Below are 23,480 nucleotides of genomic sequence, written 5' to 3' on the forward strand. Positions count from 1 at the left end.
GGGAAAGAGGAAGAGAGCGAGAAAAGGAGAGAGCACACCCTTCCTCCCCCCATGGGGAGTGGTCTCACCACCATCCCTTCTCCTGGATTTTCCCCTCCTTTGGGGATTTTGGGTGCAAATCCCAGCTTGTTTCCTGACCCTCCAAGTCTGAGACTTGAACCCTGTGGACTTGAGCCATGTGGGATCCTGCTTGCCTAACCACTGTGCCACGGACTGGTTTTCTTGATTGTTTTTGTTTTTTTTTTGTTTGTTTTACAATACCATTCTTTAATGGAGATTTAAAAATCATCAAGGAAATATTACAAAGGAAACTAAAATAACAAAGACAAATTATATAGTTCTTGTCCATCGTGAGACATAAGATTTTTCTGTAAGTTTAGCTAAACACAGTACAGTAATATTTGAATAAATCAAATAAATTATTTTTTACAAAAGAACCACCCTGACACAGTAGTTTCATAGTGTTTGGTGAACACCAGTTTGATGCTTTAGGGTTTTATGTGTTAACAACTTTTCAAACTCAGGCAAGTTTAGAAATGTCTTTGTATAGAATTCCTTCAACTCTGCATCCTTTTAAAGGGCCAGTTTCAACGACGGTAGTAGCTGAAAAGGTCTTCTTGTTGATGGATTCTAAGGTCCCTTCATTTCCTCGTAGTCTCCATTTTAAGCTAGAATTCTTTTTCCTGGTGCTGGAATTGCTGTGTCTGAATGAGTCTGGTTAAGTTTCAGCTCATCTGCAGAATCTACCATCTTTACAACAACCGTATATTTGTCAATTGCTTCCTTAACAATATCTTTTCTCTTATGATACTTCTAAGTTTTTTTAATTATTATTTTCACAATGACTTAAGACTATAGCCAGTAGTCTGTTCGGGCAGCTCTTTTTTTTTTTTCCTCCTCTTCAATGGCCATGATTACATCAAGAGCAGATTTCCTTTTCTTTTCCTTGGCCTGAGCTGAGCTCTGGGGAAGTTCCCTTCATTTCAGGGATGCTGCCCTCCCTATCGTTTTCAGTGCGCTTGGTCCAGAGAGCTTGATTCGGATGGTGTGGATCCTGCTGCACTACATGCTCCTCTGTCCAAATTAAACATAACTTTCTCCTCGTCGTCTTCTCTGCTTAGTTCCATAAAAGGGGCCTTCTGTTCTTTCCCTTCCAGATCTCGTCTCCCTTGCTCTTGAAAAAATTCAGCAGTTTCTTCTTCATCATCAAGGTCCTGCTTCTGCCTTTTCTCTGTTTCGAGTTGCTGGCAGATAGTTTCTGGGTTCCCGGATGTGTCCTGAAAGTACCAGCCTTTCCGTGTCCCGTCCACTTTGCACACGCCCTCTCTGCCCAACCGCTGCGTAGGCTCGTGAGTGCGCTCTAGGTGACGGATGTGTTCGTTGTAGACAGTGTTGTCGTGGGCTCTCCTGGTGCCAGAATATCTCCTGAGAAGCTCTAGAAAGTCATTTTAGAGCTGCTCAGAAAATAATCCATAAACGGCTGGCTGAGGATTTTCTGAAGCCAGGAATAGATGTCTCTAATGAGATTCGGATCTGCAGCGACACTTAAAGCCATTCTCATCCTGACACCGCTTCGGGCACATCTGGCAATACCAACGCAGTTTCCGAAGTCCCCTGGACTTGATCCTGTTGGTGATGGCTTTGGGGATAAGAAAATTGGACTTCCCCATCTCGTCTACAGCACCTGTCACTCTCCAGAGCCCAGTACCTGGCCAAAGGTTAGCAGAAAAGGCTGAGGTTGGTAGGATGGGCGGGACAAATGCTAGCTGAGAGACAGAAAGAGGTGGGGCCTGGGAAGGCTGAGCCCAAGGCTCCAGAGATTTCCCTCTGTCTCTGGTTTTTAATTATTGACAAAGCCCTCTCAGAGAGCAGAACCAGAGGAATTAGTAGTGTTGCTCTTACTGTTTTGGGAAAATTGGGAAGTCGAGGCCTAAGACTCTACTGGGGCAATATAGCGGGAACTGATGTAATTCAGTGAGTACCAACACCAGTCCTGGCTCTGTAGGATGTTATCCTGAGGTCCCATAGCCATCCTGTGTGTACGGTTAGTATTGCTATCTCCATTTCATAGACGAGGAAACGGAGGCTTGCTGCTGGACTCCCAGCTGCCAGCACCATGCTCTTAGACCTCCCTCGTCCCTGGACTCTAGAACTAGGAGCCAAATAAACTTCTGTAGTTTATAAATTACCCAGTTGGTAGTATTCTGTTATAGAAACACAAAGGGGACTGAGACAGGGACGCTAAAAGACATGCTTGAGCAATAAAGCAGTAATTGCTGAGAAGGGGTAGCCCCGGTAGAGCGTTACAATCCTGAGGGCCCTGGCAAGCTCAAACACACACGAAAAGCATGGAATTGTTTAGTGTGTGTCTGAGTGCAAGGTAGGAGAGGGGGAAGCAAGTCATAGAGAGAGGGAACATTCAAAGAAGCTTGAACAGAGAGGGACAGGAAGGGCCACCTGGCCACCTGGCCACCTGGCCCCTCCTGCTCCAAGTCCATGCATTATGTGGCCTGCAGAACAGTGGTGCACACCCTCCTCCAGCAAACTCTGTAGAGAAACTACTACTGCACTGGAGTCCTCAAGACTCACCTGGGGCCAGTCACTGCCAGAAGGCCGTGCAAGGAAGGAGAGGGGGAAGCAAGTCATAGAGAGAGGGAACATTCAAAGAAGCTTGAACAGAGAGGGACAGGAAGGGCCACCTGGCCACCTGGCCCCTCCTGCTCCAAGTCCACGCATTATGTGGCCTGCAGAACAGTGGTGCACACCCTCCTCCAGCAAACTCTGTAGAGAAACCACTACTGCACTGGAGTCCTCAAGACTCACCTGGGGCCAGTCACTGCCAGAAGGCCAGAGCCCGTTTCTGAGCCTGCCTTCCGCAGTTTCCCGGCCTAGGCCTCTCTCCCCTGTGTCACTGTGTCACCTTCCCCAAACAGGTGTTAGGTTGTCAACTGTGAGGCCTGCAGGCCAGATGGGGAGGGGATGCTGTCAGAACTCCAGCCGGCCTGGCTCCTGACAGCCCTCATTTCAGAGCACCCTCTCACTAGCCTCCTTGGTGGCGAGGAGGCCTGAGTTGAGAAGCCAGAATGAGATGAGAAAGTGACCCTCCTCTGGTCACTTTCCTTCTCAAAGCAAAAGAGGGATTGAGATCGTTCCACTTAACTCTGACTCTGAGCGGATCACTCAGTGCACTCCCTCCCTCATGTGTAACTTGGGGATACATGGGGATAAAATGAGCCAGTATTTGGCATGGTGGTTAAGGCAGTTGGATTTTACATGGTCAACTGTGCAGTTTGAGTCCCAGACCCGGTAGCTTGAAAAATATGCCAGGCACGTGTATGTGTGTGTTCAAAATCCTGAAAGGAGGGAGAAATCAAGAAAGGATTGTAGTGTGGCCGTCCTTCCTGGGGTGTGCTTTCTCACAGCCCCTCTCCCTCTGTCTCCTGAGCACATGTACACCATAGCAAAAAACTGAAAAAGAGAAGAAAAGGCTTTCCTGGGTGGGTGGCTGGCTGGGAGGGTTGGGTAAGTTCCTCCATAGAAAGTCTTAGCCCAGTGTCTGGTTCAGAGCGGATGCCCTGTATTCCCCACTCTGTGTGGTGGTCATCCTCTCAAGTTGGGGAAGAATATCAGTTGTAGTTATCTCAGGTCACACTCGCCATTTTAACCACCCTGCTTTTCTTTCAAGACACGCATACACACACACGTGCATGTACACGTGCACACACACACCACGTAATGTCTGTGGGATGCAGCTGCACAGGGAGAACCAGCACAGGGGAGCTCAGTGCAGTCCTGGGCTAGGCCCAGCTCACTGGGTGGCCTTGGGCCAGCACACTCCTCTCTGGGCTTTGTGAGGACTTGTAGTTTATCTAGAAAACACCAAATGAATAAAGGTCATAGGTCAAATCCAACTGCCAGACAAGTTTTAGGGGGCACTTTGTAAATGGCATGACACATCAAAGCCCGGCTATCTGGTTCTCCCAGCTCATGGGGCGACCTTCACTGCCTGATCTGTGGGAAGCACAAAGAGCTGTGAGAGGTGTCCTTGACCTTCCAGACTGTCCTCCTTTTCCTTCTGCTTGCACAGGACTGCCAGCCTGGCCCCTGTAGGCCTTTGCCTTTGCAATCCTCTGAACCCTGTGGATTCTCGGCTCACATTCAGCATTGTGCCCTCAGGTCTGACTTGCAGGGGCCAGGGAAGGATTCCTCTCTCTGCTGCAGGGGGTTAAGTGGCTGCTTTTGAAGGGACAAAGCAAGAGATGACGTGATAAGATAAGGAGCTCTGGTTTTCAGAGACACTCCTCAGGAAGAACAGGCTTTTGTTGTGATCCAGAGGATAAGAGGCTGAGCCTCGCATTCATCAGCCAGTCCCTCCTCTCCTTGGCTGGCGCTCAGGGCCACCCTGGAAGTGTCTGCAGCTGCCGCCATCTGCTGGAGCATGGCGTCGCTGCAGCCTGCAGGGGAATTGCATTCCTGGTGTTTGCACAGGCGTTCCTGCCAAGCCCTGAGGTAGTTCTTGTGGTGGAGGCGGTGGGCTCACCATGGCAGCTGTTGGTATTCTTCAAGTACCTACTAAGCCCCGAGCACCTTCTTAGAACTTCTGTGAGTTTTCTCACTTAACCCACGTGCTAGAATGGAAGCCCATGTAGTATGGAGTTTTTGCTTCTTTTCTTCACAGCAGTATCCCTAGTTCCGTAGTCCCTGGGACAGTGCCTGGCACAGAGTAGGAACCTGATACATATCGGTTACATGGGAACAAGTGTACAGACAGATTGTGCTGTGATCCACACTTTACGGATGGTGAAGGTGTCACTCAGAGACACAAAGGCTCAGCGTGTGTGGGTAAGCCTAGGAAGAAAGCTGAAAACTTTTCTTGTTTTTAAGGTTTTTGCCATGGGGCATGTACACTCACTGGAGAGAAACAGAGACAATGAGAGGGAAAGTGGGAAACTAACCCCCAGAGGGGATGGCCATGATGCAATCCCTTTGCCTCCATTCTCCTCCTAAGATTTTGGGCACGCACGTATATGTGCCTTGTGTGATTTTCAAGTCACCAGGTCAAGGACTTGAACCAGGGTCAGCCATGTCAGAACCCAGTACCAACCCACTACACCACCTGCTGGCCCCACTAGAAACCTTCTTGACATAGGCGTAGTTTGTCTTTTACTGTGGGCAGGTTTTTTCAGTTTGCTATAGGGCACATGTACTCACCAGAGAGAGACAGAGAGGGAGAGAGAGAAATCTAGAAAGCGTTCCCTGGGGGGATGGCCACGCTGCAGTCCCTTCTCTTCCATTGTCCTCTCAGGATTTGGAGCATGCATGCACATGCACCCAGCATGTTTTTCAAGCTACTGGATCTGGAACTGGAACTGCAAAGTCAGCTGAGTGGATCCAGCCGCCTTAACTGCCGTACCACCTGGCTGGCCCACTGTGGGTGATTTTGAAGGTGGCCAAGTCAGACAATGGGTAAGAACAAACTCCTCAAGTAGCTAGAGTCCTTTGGAGGTTAGAAAACACAGGCAGCAAACCAGCAGGGAAACTGAGCCGAATCACCAAATGTCGCAATGTGGCCAAGGACCTTGAGAAACATGCACAGTTCTGGCCAGGCCAAGAGGCCCTGGACACATATTTTTGTGTGTGTGGTTTTAATTAATAAACTATTTATTTTTAGCAGTTTTAGATTTACAGAACAATTAAATGGAAAGTACACAGAGTCCCCACATGCCCTCTCATGCCTCCCCCGACATGCACACACACACACTTCCTCTGTTATTAACATCTCACATCGCTGTAGTACGTTTGTTCCAACTGCTGAGCCAGTATTGATGCATTATAACTAAAGACCATGGTTTGCCTTTGGGCTCGCTATTGGTGTACATTCTATGGGTTTCAACTGATACGTAGCCACCTTTAGAGAACCGTGTGGAACAGTTTCACTGCCCTAAAAACTCTCCGCATGCTGCCTGTTCATCTCTCCCTCCCCACAGCCCCTGACTGCCACGGATCTTTCCTCTATCTCCATAATCTTGCCATTAACAGAAGGCCATGTACTTGAGATCATGTGGTCCGCAGCCTTGTCAGATTGGCTCTTTTAACATAGTAACACGTCTAAGTTTCCCCCTTGCCTTTTTTTTTTTTTTTTTTTGAGAGAGATTTTTGCTATAGGGTGTGTGCATGCTCCAGAGAGAAAGAGAGAGACAGACAGAAAGCGAGAAATCACCCTCCTCCCCGGGGAGATGGCCACGCCATAATCCCTTCTCTTCCAGTCTCCTCTCGGGATTTTGGACATGCATGCACATGTGTCCAGCATGAGCTTTAAGCTCAAACCATGGTTGCTTACATGGGAGCTCAGTGATATATCCATTATGCCATTTGCCGGTCCCCCTCATCTTTTTGTGGCTTGATGAACTACCGTTTTTAAATTGCTGAGTAATATTCCACTGAATGGACATGCCATAGTTTATTCACCTATGTGAGGACATTTTGGAGTCCTCCAAGTTTGGCAATTATTAATATAGCTGCTATACACCGTAGTGTGCATGTTTCCAAGTGGAAAAAAGTTCTTATCCATTGGGTAAATACTAAGGAGTGTGGATTGCTGGAGTGTATGGTAATTTTTATAGGAAACTGCCAGTCTGCCATGGGGCTGTGCTTGTTTCGTGCCTTTAAACATTGCTCTTACTAGCAGACCTACTAGCTCACTAGGTTTGCAAGGCCAGGAGAGGACAAGCTTGTGATTTCTCCCTTTCCATCTGCACCCTATCTCCTTGCTGAGCCAAACTCAAGTCACTTCTGAAAGGTGAAAACAAAGGAGCTTTTCTTTTATGGAACAAATTTTCTTCTGTTTTCAGTTTTGCTACAGGGCACCTACACTTGCCTGAGAGAGACAGAGTGAGAGAGAGAAAGTGACAGGAAGTCAGAAATCGCTCCCCAGAGAGATGGCCACCCCACAGTATTTTCCCTTGAATTCTTCTCTCAGGATTTGGGGCACCCATCCACATGCAGCCAGCATGCGTTTCAAGCCACCAGGTCAAGGATTCAAACCACACAGTCAGCTATGTGGGATCTGGCTGCCCTAACACCACACCAGTGACTGTTCAGAGGGCCCCATTTTAAATGAGGTATGGTGTTATAGTAACCCTGGAGCATTGAAATTCCTAAGTCATTCCCTTGGGCAGGAGGAAGGGGCCAGCTACTCTGGAAAGTCAATCTGTTCCTCAGGCTCAGAATTTGCTGCTTAAGGGACCAGCATTTGGCATAATGGCTATGTCACTGGACTCCCATGTAGTTGACTGCAGTTCGAGTCCTGGACCTCATGGTTTAAACTCAAGCCAGGCACATGTGCGTGTGTGCCCAAGACCTCAAGAGGAGAACGGAAGAGAAGGGATTGTGGCGTTGCCATGCCCCCTGGGGGGCATGTCTCTTCCTGTCTTTCTAGCGAGTGCGCACACACCCTATAACAAAAATCTGTCAAAAAAAAAAAAAATTCTCTGCTTAAGCTCAGGTGTGTGGGCCGGAGGAAACAACTACTATTTAGATGTGTGGTATATTAGTGTTCTACATTCATGTACATTCACGGTACTGGTACCACTGGAATCAAAACACCCAGCTTTTGTTCGTTTTCCATGAGATTCACAACTTATTTTGCATCATCTCAAAACTTAAGGTAATTAGGGACCAGCAGTTAGAGTAATGGCTATGTCTCTGGACTCCCATGTAGTTGACCGCAGTTCGAGTCCTGGTGGCTTAAACTCACGCCGGGTGCGTGTGCATGTGTGCCCAAGATCCCGAGAGGAGAATGGAGGAGAAAGGATTGTGGCATGGCCATCACGGGAGGGGGGGGTAGTGGGGGGGGTGATTTCTCACTTTCTTTCTCTCTGTCTTTCTGGTGAGTGCACGCATCCTATAGCGAAAACCACTCCAGAAAAAGAAAAAAAAAGAAAAAACTTAAGGTAATTAGAATATTCTAGAAATGATGGAATGATAAACAAGCTAGGAGCTTATCCCATTTTCCCTATTTTTCCTTGTCCTTTTTAAAGCCATGGAATGTTAGATGTCACCTCTTCAAAGTTACTTTCAAAGCAAAATTTTAAAGTTAAGCTAATATCACGCTGCAACTGTGGAAAAGAGAGAGAAGCCTTTTTTCCTAGTTGTCTTTTTGACATTATTTTCCAGAATCCAAAATTCCACATTAAATTGCTTCAATGCAATTGCATCTTCTCTCCCTGCCCCACCAAGGAAACAAAAACCAAAACAACTTTACGTTTTACCACTAATTTGAAGCAGATCATTTAACTGTGGACTTATTTTTGAAGGCTCATGCCCTTTGGTGACGGCCTAAGAAAACTCAGATTCTCACCTGACCGTCTTCAATCTGTGAAGAGGGAAAAGCTTAGTTCTGCTGGTAGGAGAAGGGTTTATCTGCGTGTCTCGTTTTACAAGCCTAAGCACTGCAGATGTAAGCTCTCTAAAGGAAAACGTTGTCCTAATGACTTAACTGAATCCAGAGACATCTGCTTTGATTTACTGGAACAGATCAAATTTGGTCTTAAGCTGGATTATAAAACATGTGTCTGTACCTACATAACTGAGGTATCTTAACTGCTACTACCCCTTCTGCTCCAGCCAAGTTTTACCTCAAAGTGTGGGAATGAGGTGAAGTTCAAGAGGAAAAAAAGTTAAATTTTCCAAATGATTGTTATAGAAACTGAAATTTCAGAATCTCTGCTCAAATTAATACTTTTTACCACTTAAAAAATATTTATTTTATTTATTATTATTACTTTTAATTTGCTATAGGTCATGTGTGCTCACCAGAGGAGATAGAAAGGGGACGTGAGGGTGGGATGAGAAAGCAAGCTACCAGGTCTGAAACTCAAACCATGGTCGGCCATATTGGAGTCCAGCACATTAACCACCATACCATCTGCTGGCCCCAATTTTCACCTTTTTCTTTTTAATTTTACATACAAAATAACACATTATGGACAAGGATTTCTTTATGTTTGGCTTGCTGAGAACATTTTAACTCTTTTTAAGTTTTTTTCTTAACATTTTCCTTTTTAAATGAACATACAGTAAAATTGACTCTGTATGTATAGTTCAGTGCATTTGAACACATGGACAGATTGTCATAATTACCGCTACAGTCAGAATGCAAAACAGTTCCATCACCCCAGAAGACTCCCTCAAGTCATCCTTTTGCGGTCACACTTCCCTGCAAACCTAATCCTTGACCATTACTGCTCTGTTGTCCATTGGCAAAGTTTCATCTTTTGCAGAGGATCTCTACATGCAATCATGCAGTACAGAACCTTTTGACACTAGCTTCTTTCACTTGCCTAATGCCTTTGGGGTTCATCTAAGTTGTCGCACATATTCATAGTTCATTTAGTTTTATTCCAAGAGGAATTCCAATGTAGAGATGTAACTAAGTTGTTTCTTCACTCATTCAAGGACACTTGGCTGCATCTAGTCTTTGACAATTATGACTAGAGTTGCTATAAACACTCCATACAGGATTTGGGCGTAAAAGTAAGTTTTTATGTAATAATTTCTAAGACATACCTAGCAATCAGACTACTGAATCAACTGGTAGGCAAGTCTTTAACTTCACAAGAAATTGCCTCACTGTTAGCCAGAGGGGTGGTACCATTTTTCATTTCCTGCTCCCCCCACTGCCACAAGAGCATGTGAGGTTCTGTTGCTTTGCGTTCCCACCCCTGTTTGAGATTGTTGCAGTTTTGTAATTCCAACCGTTCTCATGGGTAGGTGGTGGTAGGTTATCATGGTTTTAGTTTGTATTTCCCTAATGGCAAAGGATGCTGAGCATCTTTTTATGTGATTTGCCATCCATGTATCTTCTTGCTGGCGTGTCTATTCAAATCCTCCACTCATTTTAAAATTGGGTTGTTTGTTCTCTTATTGTTGAGCTTCGAGAGGTCTTTTTTTTTTTTTTTTTTTGGAGAGATTTTCACTGTAGGGTGCGTGCGCTCGCCAGACAGACAGAGAGAGACATAGAGACAGAAAGCGAGAAATCACCCCCCAGGGGGGATGACCACGCCGCAATCCCTTCTCCTCCATTCTCCTCTCGGGATCTTGGGCACGCACGCACACGCGCCCAGCGTGAGTTTTAAGCCACCAGGTCCGGGACATGAACTGCGGTCGACTACGTGGGAGTCCAGCGACATAGCCATTACGCTAACTGCTGGTTCCCAAGAGAGATCTTAATATATTCTGGATACAAGTCTCTTATTGGATATGTGAACTGTGAAAATTTTCTCCCAATCTGTAACTTGTCTTTTCTTTTTTCTTTTTTTTCCTGAAGAGATTTTTCCTATAGGGTACATGAGCTTGCCAAAGAGACAGAAAGTGAGCAGTCACCCCCCCAGTGGGGATGGCCATGCTGCAGTCCCCACTCCTCCATTCTCCTGTTGGGATTCTGGGCATGCGTGCACATATACCTTGCATGAGTTTCAAGCCTCCGGGTCCAGGACTCAAAATGCAGTCCACCATGTGGGAGTCCAGTGACATAACCATTACACCATCTGCTGGTCCCTGTTTTTTTCTTTTTAAGTTTATTTACTTATTTACTTTTTATGCAAGAGAAACAGAGAGAGGCAAAGACAAGCACCCTCGACAGGCTATTGATCCACAATCTACCCCCAACTCCAGCCAACATTTCATCATGGGCACTCACGTGTCGAGCATATTCAGGGATGTCTCCAGATGCAAACCAAGAAATTTCCATATGGGTCAGCCTCACAGATATCACGGTACTTCTGTGCCACTGTCTAGCCCTGTCTTTTCCTCCTTTAAACAGTGTTTTTCCTGAACAACTTTTTTATTCTGATGAAATTCAACTTACCCATTTTTTTCAGTAATGGATCATAAAGTTTTATCCTATATATAATTATAAAATGTTATAACTCTGCTTTACATTTAAATCTATAATTAAGTTGAATTAATTTTGGTATAAGGAGTTTCAGCTCAAGGTTCATTTTCTTGCATGTGAATGTCCGAATACTGTAACACCATTTATTGAGAAGATGACCCTTTCTCTGTTGCATTTGCCTTTGCATTTTTATCAAAAACTCAAGTAGTAAAACATGGAAGTCAGTGTTTGCCAGAAGGTAGCCCCAGAGGAACATTCTGGACTAGAATTAGGAATAATCTTTACAGGGAGAAGTTTACATGGCTATATGCACTTGTTTGCACTCATCAAATTGTGTACTTCAGGCCCACACATTTCAGTGTATGTAAGTTGTGCTTCAGTTAAAATAATATCAGTTGGCTATATACATATCTGTTTCTAGAATCTACCTATTCCATTGATCTACATGTTATCTTTTGCCAATTCCATACTATCTTTATCTTAATTACTGTAGCTTTAGGAGACTTAATATCAAAAAGTCTGATTCCTTCAACTCTTAATTTAATTGTTTTGGTGGTTCTTGTTTCTTGCCTTTGCTCATATATTTAGAATAAACTTGTTTCTATTTACAAAAAATCCTGTTGGGATGGACCCATGGCTTAGTAGGTAAGGGAGCCAGACCCACATGGCTGACTGCAGTTCAAATCCCAACCCCAGTCTCGTTAAAAACACACCAGGTGTGTGTATGTGTGTTCCTGAAATCCCAATAGGACAGATAAGTGGAGAAGAGATGGCGATGTGACCACCCCGCTCCCTCTCTGTCTGTCAGGTGAGCACATGTGCCTTTGGCGATTAACAACAAAAAATCCTTTTGAGATTTTGATTAGGATCTGGTTAAATCTACAGATGAATTTGGAGAGAACTGATTTTCACAGCGTTGCCTTCCAGTCTATGAACGCAGTGTATGTTTGCATTTATTTAGGTCTTCTTTGCTTTATTTCATCAGCATTTTATGGTTTTCAGTATATAGATTCTTAACATATTTTATTAGATTAGTACCTAAGAAGTTCAATGTCTTGGAGTTGTTTTAAGTAATATTTTTAAATATTTGGTTTCTAATTCCTTACTGCTAGTAACTAGAAATATCAAAAAGAAATTTTATTTGTATCCTACAACTTTGCTAAACTCACATATTAGTTCTGGGAAGGGTGTATATGTGTGAACACATGTAAACACATGTGTATTCCTTGGAATTTTCCATGTAAATAATAATTTCAGCTATGACTAGGAACCATTTTCCTTCTTCTTGTCTAGTCTTATTGTCTTTTATTTCTTTCTGTTGTCTCATACACTAGCTAGGAATTCCACTATGGTATTAAATGTGGAGACACAGGAAGTCTATCTTCCCACTGATAGGAGGAAAGCATTTAGTCTTTCATTAGGTATGATGTTCTCTGTTGGTTTTTCAATAATGAACTAACAGATTGACAAAAGCTGATTCTTTTTGTAGTTTTCTGGGAGCTCTTTTTTATCATAAATAAGTACTGACTTTTATAAAGTATTTTCACTAATTTAGTAAAGTTGTATTAATTGATATGATCAGGATTTCTTATTCTGACTAGTAATATTATCTTGACTGATCTTCATATATTGAACTAACTGGGGATAACTCAAGATAAACCTCACTTGGTTGTGATTTTAAAATTCTTTTTTATATGTGATTAGATTCAAGTTGCTAAAGTTCTGTTAGGGGTTTTGGTATTTATGTTCATGAGAAATATTGGTTTGTAGTTTTCTTGTATTCTTTTGTTTCAGTATCAGAGTAAATGAGTTGAGAGGCGTTCCCTCCTCTTCACTTGTCTGGAAAAAATCAGATTTCTATTATTTAATCATTAAATATTTGGTAGAATTTTTGGTAGAACTATCTAGAACTATAAATTTTGGGGATAATTTCATTTCTTTCTTTTCGGGTTTTTGCCATACAGTGTCGTGTGCTCATTGGAGAGAGACAGAAAGAAATAAAGAAAGGGAAAGTGAGAAAGTGATGGCCTTGCTGCGGTCTCTTCTCCAGTCTCCTCTTGGGAATTTGGGCATGCATACACACACAACTGGCATGATTTTCAAGTTGCTGGGTCTAGGACTCAAACAATGGTTGGCTATGTGGGAATCCAGCACCTTAACCACCATGCCACCTGCTGGCCCTGATTTATCTATTTTAACTTTTAGTTCTCTCAGTTCTCACTTTGTGTGTATAGTTTTGTTGTTGTTGTTGTTGTTGTTTTTTAAAGATTTGATTTAACTTTATTTATTTAAATTTGACGAGAGAGAGAAAGTGAGAAGGCAAGCTGCCAGGTCCAGGACTCAAATCATGGTCTGCCATGTGGGAGTCCAGTGCCCTTAACTACCATGTGACCTGCTGGCCCCTCGCTTTGTGTGTTTTAAAACTCTATTGTTAGGTGTATAAAGCTTTAGAATGGTTATTTTTTTCTGGACTTACTAATCCTTTTGTCTTTATGTACTGTCTGTTTGTATCCCTGCTAATTTCCTTTACTCTATACTTACTGTCTAGTGTTAATGCGTCCAGTTTGTGTTTTATTAGATTTTGCATGATATGTCTTTTTTTATTCTTGTTCTTTTAACTCGTTTGGATCATTATACTTGAAGTGAATTTTATGTAAATAGCATATACTCAGGTTATGTTTTCTTATTCTTTCTGACAATATTTGTCTTTTAATTGATGTGTTTGGATCATTTACATTTCAGTGGAGTTATTAGTATGCTTAGATTTATTATTGTTTTCTATTTCTTCCCTGTTTTGTTATTCTTGTTTCCTCTTTCCTACCTTTTTGTAGGACAATTTGAATACGTTTTTAGTATTCCTTTTTTATTTATCTATTCTGTTTTTATCCAAATATCTGGAATTTTCCAGCTATCTTACTACTACTGATTTCTCTTATATAATAATTTTATCATGGTCTGAGAACATATTTTATATCTATGTATTCTCTTTCTGTGACTATATTTCTTTAGTATTTCTTTATATACTTTTAGAAATTACTTATAGGGATTACAGTATACATAGTTTTGCACTTTTCACTTTCAAATATTTTTTGCATTTCAAGTTGAATGTTTTTTTGTTTGTTTTTCAGAGGTTTTCGCTATAGGGCGCGTGCACTCGCCAGACAGACAGAGAGAGACAGAGAGACAGAAAGCGAGAACTCACCCCCCAGGAGGGATGGCCACACCGCAATCCCTTCTCCATTCTCCTCTTGGGATCTTGGGCACGCATGCACATGCACCCGGTGTGAGTTTTAAGCCACCAGGTCTGGGACGCAAACTGCGGTCGACTACGTGGGAGTCCAGCGACATAGCCATTATGGTAACTGCTGGTTCCTCAAGTTGAATGTATTAATAGGAAATTAACCAGTATATAGGTTTTTGCTATAGTTGTTTTATGTACTGTATCTGATACAGTGAAAATTCCATTAGATAATGTGATATTTTTGTAATACTGGGTGGTCAGAAAAGTCATAACATATTTTTCTATGTTTTGCTATGCAACATCCTAAGTTTCCTGATGACCCAATATTTTATTTATCTATTTTTTTTATGACAGTGTGTGTGCACTCACTTAAGAGAATGAGAGAGAGAGAAAGCATTCTCTGCAGGGCCCTGTCATTCCATGATCCCCCCTTTTCTGGCCCTCCAGCCCGGGGATCCTGGTAGCCATCAAGCAGCATGCCTTCAGGGTAACCCATGAATTCAAACCTACAGTCAGCTACACGGTTTCCAGGACTGCATTTCAGCTCACAGTGGACTGCACAGGCCAGGCTGGGTCAAAATGTAATAATTCTGCTTTTAACCATCAATCATATTTTAAGAAACTCAGTAAAAGAAAAATAGTCTGTTATAATTACCTGGAAGTTTACCATTTCTGTTTGTCTTTCCTCGTTCTTATCCTTCCAGCTTTCCTTCTGGTATCATTTCTTGCTGCCTGAGGAACTCCCTTGAATTCTGTCCAAGCAGGTGTATTGGCAACGTATTTTCTTAGTGTTCATTCACCTGCAAATGTTCTTATTTCAACTCACTTCTGAAGGATAGTCTCACTGAAATAGAATTCTGGCTTGACATTTGTTTTCTTTCCACACTTTAAATATTTTGTTATGGTTCTTTCTGGGCTCTGTGGTTTCTCATAAGTAATCTACAATCATTCAGTCATTGTTCTCTTCTGTGCCTTGTCCTCAGATTGCTTTCAATTTTTTTAAAAAAATTATTTAACTTCATTCATTCATTCATTTTAATTTGGCCAGACACAAACACACACACAAACAGAGAGAGAAAGAGAGAGAGAGAGAGAGAGAGAAAGTGAGAAAGCAAGCCACCAGGTCTGGTATTCAAACCATGGTCAGCCATGTGGGAGTGTTCTGTGCCTTAACCACCACGTCACCTGCTGCTGGTCCCAATTTTTTTTCTTTAATTTTCAGAAGTTTCTTTATAATGTGTCTGGTTACAGACTTTCTTTCCTAAGCTTATATTTTGGGGGGTTTGCCTAACTTCTTGACCTGCCAGTGTATTCCTTTTGCCAAATTTGGGACATTGGTGTTTCATTATTTTTTCAAATATTTTGTGTGCTGCATTTTCCCTCTGCCTCTCAGAACACCGAAGATAAGAATGTTACACCTTTTGGTATTGTCCCACAAGTCCCTTGGCTCTGTGTACTTTTTAAATCTTTTTTCTTTCTGTTACTTAGATTACATCAAGTTTTATTTTTTAAGTTTATGTATTTAATTCCTGAGAGAGAGGCAAGGCGGGAGGAGAAAGAGATAGACAGAGAGACAGGCAGACATCCTCAATGGGGTCTTCATTTCAGGATTCTCCCCTCAGCCAGGACCACCAGGCGTGCTAGGCAGATCCAGAACACAAACATAGAACCCTCACCCTTGGCTTCCAACATCATGAAGCAATGCCTTTAATGTACGACCACTGGGCTTCTCTTCAAGTTCACTTATTCCTTTCTGTCATGTCCATTCTGCGGATCAGCCCATCTAGTGAGATTTTTAAATCTTATTTCTTAGTTCTAAAATTTCCATTTCATTCTTTATATCTTCCTTTTTTTTTTCCCTGAGGCTACTTTTTCCACCTATTTTAAGAGTGTTCAGGATTGCTTGTTAGAGCATTTCTTTAATAGCTGCTTTAAATTTTTGTCAAATGATTGCAAGGTCTGTGTTTTCTCAGTATTGGCATTTTTTGCCTTATAAATTGAGATTTCTCTGCTTATTTAAGTGCAGAGTAATTTTGGTTTGTACCCCAGATCTTTTAAATATTATATTATGAAATTCTGGGTCTTGTTTAGATTCCATGGAGAATGCAGATGTTTCTGTTTCAGCAGGTAAACACCCAGTGTGTGCATGCCTCCGTTTTCAGCTTTCTGTGGGTTGTGATCTCAAGGTCAGTTTAGGTTTTTAAGAATTTTTTTCTTGTAGAGATTTTCACCTTAGGGTGCGTGAACTCACCAGAGAGAGAGACAGTAAGAGGGAACATGAGAAATCACCTCAGGTGAGATGGCCACACCCTGCAACCCCTTCTCCTCCATTCTCCTCCTGGGATCTTGAACACACGTGCACATGTACCTGGTGAGAATTTCAAACCACCAGTTCTGGGACTTGAACCACGGTTGGCCATGTGAAGGTCCAGCGATATAACCACTATACCATCTGCTGGCCCTGATTTTTCAAATAAAAGTTTCTTTTCCTCAGGCAGAAAGAGAGAGGCATCCCACAAGGTCTTTATATCACAATCCACCCCTAGTCTTAGCTGTCCCATAGACACACATGTGCACCCACATGTTCAGGGAGGCCCTGGAACTGAACCCAGGACCTTCTCCCTGTGGGCACAGCTGCCCTACTGTGGCACCACCACCTGGCCCCTCAGTTTCATCCTTTGCTGATCAGATTTGTCCCATACGTTCACAAGTTCCATCTCCCCAGGCCCAGCCTGGAACAGGTCTGTGTATGTTGTTTGGGGTCATATCCAGGCCTGAGGATCTGAGGAGTGACCCTCGGGATCTGTAAGCAATTCTCTCCTCTCTTTCCTGGATACCTTCAACACTTTTCCACTCCCCAACTGACTCTTTCTGGAAAGAAAGCCATGGCTTTGATTTTTCCCACTTTGCCACACATTCCACCCCCATGTTCACATCTGGAGACAATTTGGGGTAAGAGAGAGAGAATAAAAGCAATGGAAGTTTGCATGGCTTCTGAGACCACAGCTCCTCTCATCAGAGTGAAAGGTTCCTTTCCTCAGAATTTAGCTCCTGGGACCTCTTGTCATTTCTGACACAGCTGCCCTCAGCATCTAAAGACCACTGTGGGTGGGCCAGCCATAGCAAGTCAGATCGCACATGGCTGACTGGGGCTCAAATCCTGGCCACAGAGGCTCGAAAAACACATCAGGTTCATGTGTTTGCATGCCCCAAATTCCAGCAGGACGGAGAAACAGAGAAGGGATTGCGGCAAGATTATACCCCATTGAGGGATGAGTTCTCTCTCTCTCACTCTTATACTTTCTAGAAACAACAACAAAAAATGTTTTTAATTTTAAAAAGAGATGGGGAACCAATGTTGGGTTGAAGAGCAAGAGAATAGGAAAAAGAGGAAAAAAAGGAAGTGGTATTTTTCCCCACCACATTTCGGCATTAGGAGCCCCTTGTCCCTTTCCTCAAGTCAGAACTAGAGGGCTTCTCCAGCAGCTCTCATTGCCCGCAGACCCAACAACCAAGGCTGTGCTGAGTTCAGGCCAGTGGATTGCAGAAGGATTAACAGGGTAAATTTATTGCTGGTTTGATGGTGCTTCCAATTCTGGTCTTCTTCCCCAACCTGCTTGCTACTGTTTCGTTTTCAGACTCTCCAAATAACTACTCCATGCGATCTTTCCAGGTTGTAGACCTGCCTTTGGTGGGAAGGTATGTTAACCATATATCCTTATTCTCAGTCTTCTTTATGTTTTGGTTTCTGGGACTTGACTTGGACAGACTGCCCCTCCCAGAATTAGCCAGTTCCTGGAGAGAACAAACCACTCATCTGAGAGCACACCTTTGACCTGCAAAGCAGCTATGCCAGACACCCCCAAGTTATCTATTTTACTTGGCTTCATCACCCACTATCCACCTACTCTAATCGCCCCAGGGCCAGAAATGTGGCAGTGCGGGATAGCCCAACACCCGCTGAGCCTACTGTAATAGACTAACCAGCCCTCTGCCTTCTTACCTGCCTCACTCACTCCTTTCTACAGAAACCACAAGAAAGGTTCTTGCCACACTTTCCCCTTAATCCTTCTGCCCTCCAATGGTATTGGAGGATAGTGCTTATGGGAGGTGACTAGGCCATCATGGTGGATCCCTCATGAATGGGTTATTGCCCAGAAAACTAGGCACCCTCTCCCCTCCGGCCATGCGAGAACACTGCAAGAAGGCAGCATTGACAAATCAGAGAGTGGTTCTCACCAGACTCCAACTCTGCTGATGTCTTGAACTTGGACTTCCCAATTGCCAGAACTGTGAAAACGAAATTTCTGTTGTTTAGAAGCTACTGAGTTTTTTGGTATTTTGTGATAGCCCCAAAGGACCAAGACACTTACCGAAAAGAAGGGATTTTTATTGTCTGAGTAATTGCAGACTTCAACTTTTGTTTGCTGCTTTGGGTTTGCTTATCTGTACTTTCACATTTTTTAAAAGCTTTTACATTTTTATTTCTCTCTTGAGAGAGTATTTTAGAGAGAGAGAGACAGAGATGAGTACCCTCAAAAGGGTCTTTTCATACTGCAGTCCTCTTCCCCAACTTCCAGCTCCTCAAGATCTTAGGCACATGTGCACCCAGCTTGTTTGAAGTTGACTTGGGATCCAAATCTGTGTTGGTCATGTGGTTTCCAGCACTGCGGAGCAGTATGCTACCACCTGAGCCACCACAGCTGGGTCTTTCTCATTTTTCCAAAAGTCCAAGTGTGTTTTCATGTTGTAGTTGGCATCTGTCAATCAGTAGGGCATTGGGGAATAAAAGTGGGAAAGCAAGGATTAGTTCTCCAGATAGTGTCCCTTTCTTTTGTAACCCAGATCTCCTTCAGAAAGCATTCCTGACCACTGCCAGGCTGTATGGTTTGGGTGGGAGTTACCACTGCCATTGTCCTGTCTATAGAAGAGTTGGGAGAGCCAGGTCATCCAGTCAGTGTATTCCAATGGCCATAGTCCACAGTGTACGGAGGAGGGCCAGGCTCACATCTGTGTGGAACTGTCAGGAAAGAGCATTTCTTTTTCTGCTGGTGTTACTGAGTGGAATATTAAATCTGAAGCTGTATCTTCTCATTGCTATTGAAGCTCTTACCTAATGGTAAAAATCACCCAGGGAAAGCAGGGTTCAAGAATGGACACAAATAGATATTTTGTTTTGGGTCATCAGAAAAGTCATGATATATTTTTTCTGGTTTTTCATGCAAAAATGTGTTATGACTTTTATGCCAACCCAATAATATTATTATGGGCTCCCCAATGCCTGAAGATCTTCCTTTTCCTATGGCACTTCAGATGCACAAAATAGTAAATTCCTATTTTGCTTGAGACAACCTGTATTAGTTTCATCACTTGTAGCCAGAAGTGTCCTGCCTAATGCGAATGAGCTCTTTCTATTACTTTATTGTGTCCTGAAGCTCGTATTGATTATCTTTAATCAGCAACACATGGAGATTGTATCGGCATCACTTGTCCAAATCTAGTGGGATGAATTGTACCTTGTCAGGTGAATTTTGTCTGCCTATAGAGTCTTCTTGATGTTTTTGTCTGTGAGACCTGTGCTGTGCTGCCTAGTTTGAGCCTTCAAACAGCAGACCAAGCAGCAGACCGAGCAGAGGACCTGAGTGCCAATAGCTGATGTCAGAGGTGATCTTGAGAGTTCAGTAGGGCATTGGGAACACAAGGATGAGTTATTGAGACTGTTGCCACAGAGAGCTGCTGGGACTATTGGGAGATTCCAGCAGACAATGTAGAACAAGTCTCAGAATTACCCACTGAGGGAGGCAGAAATGACTATTTATGGCTATTTATCCTCTAACTCATGTTTATCAAGGGCTCAGGCTATCCCTGGGTTTTAACTGCTCTTGCACTTCTGGCCTGCCCTGATTAAGGGCCTAGAACAAGTGTTTAAGTGGACTTGCAGCCCTTGTGGCAGGACATGGTAGGCATGGGTGTTAGGCAACCCTAAGAGTTTGGAATGATTTGGAAGAGAAATACACAGCTATTTCACTGGAACTGCAAGTGTTTTTGTTCCTGTTCCCAAACTTCTAGCTTAGCTTCTTCTCTCATAGTGAGTAAGATGATGTATTGATTGCATGCGTGTTGATTTGTAGGTAATGATTCTTCAGAAATACAGTTGCTCTAAAACTTATCAGGCTTTCTCCATGATTGAGAAGATGAGATTGAGTCCAAAGGTCTGATATTTTCTAGCCTGTTGCATTCATTCATAGAACAGATGTTTTGGGGAGCAGAAGTCAATAAGTAAATTCCCACCCTTGCAAAGCTCAGAAGCTAATGATAGGTAAACAAATATAATTACCAATAGAACAAGATGGTAAGTTTCTTTAATAAAGGTGGATAGAAACTACTATTAGAGAACAAAGGTAGAATCTCAAAGAAGTCAGTGTTAGTGTCCTAAAGGATAAGAAAAATGGGAAGATCATTTATTCTCATTGTCATTGCAGCATAACAAACCACCCTAAACGTATGGCATAAAGCAGCAGCCATTTTGTTATCATCACGATTCTGTGAGTCATGCAAGGGTATGTAGAGGAGTCAACCTGTCTCTCCAGCATAATATGTAGAGGTTTGCTAGAAAGGCTGGAGGTGACTGAGCAGCTGGCATGTAGTATCATCTAAAGGCTCATTCACTTCTTTGTCTGGAAATTGATCCTTTGCTTGCAGGGACCTCAGCTGGGATTGCCAATGGGTACACGTGCACTTAGCCTCTCCATGTGGCTGCTTGGACTTCCTCACAGCATGGTGGCTGGGTTCTAAGAGCAGGTGTCCCAGTCTCAAAAGTCCTCTCTGCCATGATCAGAAGCCTACCCAAATTCAATGAAAGAGACTTGGACCCACCTATCTTTGGGGGAAATATCAAGTAATACTATATTATATTTGGGAAATCCCATTTTTAGCATTGAAGTGAAAAAATTATTTGGGGCATCTCATCTTTAGTAATGTCTTTCCTGGGTTGCTTTATCCTGACAGGTATTATTTTAAATTCCTTTTTATCTAAGTTAGATTGAGTCATAAAGAAATGAAGAGAGGGGTTTGCTATTTAATGTACTTGTCACCTCTGCTGTGCCCACACAGCCTCCTTCCTGGACCACCCTTTGAAAACCAGTACCTTACAGCCTGGCAGAGCTGGGGAGACAGGTGTCAGACTTAGCAAAGCAGATTCTCTTCAGAGGTCGGGAAAGGGCAGAGACTGTGGATATTCTTAGTGGAATGTTAAAGTTGATTATAAACACATATATGCATATACATGCTAAGTTTATTTCCTTTCAGTTGGATCTTATTCTCAGGTGTGTTGAAAAACCTTCTATTTATTTCATATATAGTGTTATTGCCTCTGAAAAGAACATTCTAATTTATGCTTCTTTTTGAGTAATTGCAGTGAGGCTCAGGGCTGATTAAGAACATCTCCTTTGTCTATTACTTGGATTTTTAAAGCTGAAATGGAATAGTATGCATTTTTAAAATCCATATTAAAAACATCTTTTGAATAGACATCTCCTGATCAGGATATAATACTTAGTGACATTTTGTCACTTAACTGGAAAAAGTAGCTAGGAGGCAGTATTGGACCACACTCTGGCAGTCTTTGGCTTGAATCCCAAATGTGCCACTTACTGTTCTGTGATTTGGGGACACGTTACTCACCTTCCTGCCGTCTTGATTTCTGGATCTGTAAAATGGAATTAATAATACCTATTTTTTAGTATTGCAGTGCAGACTAAATAAGGCAATTATAGTGCCCAGTGCTCAGGAGATGATAAATTGAATATTGGGGGCTTCTAAGAGGAATTCAATTACCTGATCATTCAGTTCTTTCTGGAGAGATAGAGTCAATATCCACATGATCAGTGTTCAGTTTTGATGTCTTTTTCCTACCTGAGAGGGCCAAGAGAAGGCAGAAAATCAGTTGAAGCCAACAGCTGTCTTGTTCTCATGCGTGCACATGTGTGGGTGCGGGTGTCCGACTCTTGGGTGTGAAGGGTGGTTCTTTTATCAGCCATTTCCTCACCTCTCACCTCAGCCCCCTCTCTGCTTCCATTTTATGAAACTAGAAGCTTTAGGGGCATTTCCTGATTACTTCTCAGTGGTGTATATTAATTGAAGAGAAAGCAAAGTCTTGTAGGAGAAAGGCAGCTCACATCTAACGTGCCCGGTTGGCCAGCACTGCTAGCTCTCTGCGCACGCTCCATTCCCCTCTAATTTAATTTAGAGCTAGCCTCTGGGATCACTCCCAGAGTCTGCGACAGAGTTGTCAGCGAGGGCAGAGCTGGAGTCGGCCCTGCCTTGTAATTAGAGGTCTGGTCCTCCACCATCTCCCACCATGTGGTAATGAGACACCGTGTTCACAGAGAGCCACTGGAAATGGCAGGAAAATCACCGTATTTCCTGATAGTCTTGCTTTCCTTTTTTTATTTTTTAAAGAAAAAGTTAGAAAGCCACAAAGCCACAGCAAAATTACTGAAAATGTCCTAGAAAGGACTGCCCACTTCATTTGGCCCTTGTGTGTGTGTGTGTTAATTATTATATCGATGGCATTCTACCTTTCAGATTCAATCCCTTTCCTCATTATCTTGGTTTGCCATTATTATTGTCTCAGTTGAAATGGATTTCATGACAACTCTGAAAAAAATAAAGAGTTGGCTAAATTTAGCTTTAATTAGGCGTCATCTTAGCCCCGTGATTATTTCCTCATTTCATTCGGGTTCTACTGAATGGAATGCTGAGTGAGGGTTTGGCACGGCTTTTGCGCAATTTTCACAGAATTCTCCACCACATTTCTTGTGAGCGTGGTGATTGTTTTGAGCCACAAATGGTTTTTGCAGATAGAGCTTTAATCCCCTTTTATAACTCAGAGTTTATTAGCGATAGTTAAGTTATGCTTCACAGCTGGCAGCTGCTGAGGGGAAAACCCACAACAGAATTTCAGGGTGTCTCTGCCTAGTCCAAACCCTCCAGAGTACCAACGTCCAGATGGGGTGTGTCTATCACCTCTGATTAGAAGGATTTCCACCTTCATCCAGATAATGACATGGAGGTGAATTTGTGCAGACCTCAAACCAACTGCACACCTCCCAGGCCTCAAGACAGTTAAGGATTCTGGTTAACATGGAGGCTCTGAAAGCCTGAGCCAAGATGCAAATCTCAGCTTGCTCTCTCACCAGCCCTTTGACTTTGGGCACGTTTGTTTGTTTGTTTGTTGTGTGTGAGCCTTGGTTTTCTCATCTGTAAAACAGAGATGATAGTCCTGCTTCCTGGCGTTGTTCTGAATACTGAGTTAACAGGCATAAAGCACTTTTCTTTTATTTT

General features: G+C 43.0%; 1 long non-coding RNA gene and 1 pseudogene across 1 annotated transcript; both read right to left on the minus strand.

The window, feature by feature from the left end:
* Window positions 1-520: 520 nt before the first annotated feature.
* Window positions 521-1,670, minus strand: LOC102472905 (DNA/RNA-binding protein KIN17 pseudogene; annotated as a pseudogene).
* Window positions 1,671-18,599: 16,929 nt separating this feature from the next.
* On the minus strand, window positions 18,600-22,047 carry LOC114009598 (uncharacterized). The gene is made up of 3 exons (XR_003550987.1): window positions 21,972-22,047; window positions 21,819-21,843; window positions 18,600-18,895 (listed from the first exon to the last, which is right to left on the minus strand). It is a non-coding gene; the product is annotated as an uncharacterized LOC114009598 (long non-coding RNA).
* Window positions 22,048-23,480: the final 1,433 nt, after the last annotated feature.

This window comes from Tupaia chinensis, unplaced genomic scaffold (genome assembly GCF_000334495.1).
Source record: "Tupaia chinensis unplaced genomic scaffold, TupChi_1.0 Scaffold000570_1, whole genome shotgun sequence".
In the NCBI taxonomy this organism is placed as follows: Eukaryota; Metazoa; Chordata; class Mammalia; order Scandentia; family Tupaiidae; genus Tupaia; species Tupaia belangeri.